At 40.0% G+C, this 2,249-nt stretch overlaps 1 pseudogene; it reads right to left on the minus strand.

Annotated features, from left to right (window-relative positions):
• The window catches only part of LOC123731742 (phosphatidylinositol 3,4,5-trisphosphate 5-phosphatase 2A-like), a 17,545-nt pseudogene extending 16,967 nt beyond the window's left edge, over nucleotides 1-578 (minus strand).
• Nucleotides 579-2,249: the final 1,671 nt, after the last annotated feature.

The following is a 2,249-nucleotide window of genomic DNA, read 5'->3' on the forward strand; positions in this document are numbered from 1 at the left end:
TGGAGTCCACACACACACACACACACAAGAACACAAACACAGCCTCCTCAATGAGCTGTGTGGTTTTAAACAGGATGTTGTCTTCCTATCTCAGGGAGATGGGGGGGGGGTATGAGAGATAGAAAACGAGGAGAAGAGGAAGAGAGGGGAAGGGTTCTTGAGGGTTGTTCTTGGCCTGAACAGACTGACTGAATCAATACAACCAGCATCAGTTGGTAGGCAATTGATCACATTTAAGACCCACCTTTTACTAGGGCCAATGTTTTACCAGATCACGCACTAACTGTGTGTGTTTGATCTGTGTCTGTGTGTGTGTTTGTTGTGTGTGTGTGTGTGTGTGTGTGTTTGTTCTGTGTGTGTGTGTTCTGTGTGTGTGTGTTCTGTGTGTGTGTGTTTGTGTGTGTGTGTTCTGTGTGTGTGTGTTCTGTGTGTGTGTTCTGTGTGTGTGTGTTCTGTGTGTGTGTGTGTGTTTGTTCTGTGTGCTGTACCTGTCGGTTGATGTCTCCGGGCGGAGCCTGTAGGTGTTGTGGAGGAGGAGGCGGAGCGAGGAGGAAGGGGCGGCTTCTCATCTTCCCCATCTGACCAATCACATAGAGAGAGAGTTAACACTTGATCAATCAGAGAAAGAGACGGAGCGAGAGACAGACAGAGATACAAGTCTTTCAGAGCGTTCACAGTCAGCCCACTGACACCCCTATTAGATCACAGCAAAATCACAGTCTACTTGAACAGAGTAATACTCAATCATGAGGCATCAAAGCCAAAGGAACTGAGTAATATTAAGAAATGCTATGGATGGAAGGAATGTAGTGTAGAAACCTACCAAAAACAATTAGGTAACAACAAATTCAATCCCTTTAGTAGATAACTTCCTGGACAAAACGTTCCACTGTAATAGTGAAGGTGTAAACTTGGCAGTAGAAAGTCTAAACAGTATATTTGACCTCTCAGCTTCCCTATTAAATCTAAAAATCTCAAATAGAAAACCGAAGAAAATTAACAACAATGACAAATAGTTTGATGAAGAATGCAAAAACCTAAGATATAAATTGAGAAACCTGTCCAACCAAAAAACACAGAGACCCAGAAAACCTGAGCCTACGTCTTCACTATGGTGAATCACTAAAACAATACAGACATACACTACGGATAAAGAAGGAACAGCAGTCAGAAATCAGCTCAATGTAATTGAAGAATCCATAGAATCTAACCACTTCTGGGAAAATTGGAAAACTCTAAACAAACAACAACAGAAGAGTTATCTATCCAAAACAGAATGTATGGATAAACCACTTCTCCAGTCTTTTGGCTCTATAACAAAGAACAAACAGCAAAAACATATACATGATTAAAAAAACAAATCTTAGAATCAACTGTTGAAGACACCAGAACCCACTGGATTCTCCAATTACATTGAATGAACAACAAGACAAAATACAAACCCTCCAACCCAAAAAGGCCTGTGGTGTTCATGGTATCCTACATGAAATGATAAAATATACAGACAACACATTCCATTTGGCTAAACTTCAACATCATCCTCAGCTCTGGCATCTTCCCCAATATTTGGAACCAAGGACTGATCACCCCAATACACAAAAGTGGAGACACATTTGACCCCCAATAACTACCGGGGGATGTGTCAATAACAACCTTGGGAAAATCCTCTGCATCAAAAATTGGCTTTTTACCAAATTACCGTATGACAGACCACGTATTCACCATGCACACCCTAATTGACAAATAAATCAAAACAAAGGCAAAGTCTTCTCATGCTTTGTTAATTTGATCATCAATTTGTTAATCATGATCGTTATCCAAGATAGAGTTCAGACGTCCTCACCCTCCTCTTGTCCAATATATATATATATATATATATATATATATATATATATATATATATATATATATATATACATAATATATACACCATCTTTTTTCTTCTTCACTTATCTTTTTATATTTTTATTCTAAAAACTCAACCTCAAAGCACTCTCCTGCAACCCGCCTCTACCAATTTAAAAGAAAGTATTATTTACCTCATCTGAAGAGCGTGACTCAGATCAGAGCATACCGGACCTATTCTCTTGTTCCTTTCCCGATTTCTACGCAGGCTCTGGACATTTACCTGGATCTTGCAGCTAACTAGCTGCTACCTGGTGACTATTGGCAACGTGTCGGTCACAGAATTAACACATTATTATGGAGCTAGCCAGCTGAAGAGTTCCGTCAGCCACTCCTGGGCTATT

Source organism: Salmo salar, unplaced genomic scaffold (genome assembly GCF_905237065.1).
Source record: "Salmo salar unplaced genomic scaffold, Ssal_v3.1, whole genome shotgun sequence".
Classification (NCBI taxonomy): domain Eukaryota; kingdom Metazoa; phylum Chordata; class Actinopteri; order Salmoniformes; family Salmonidae; genus Salmo; species Salmo salar.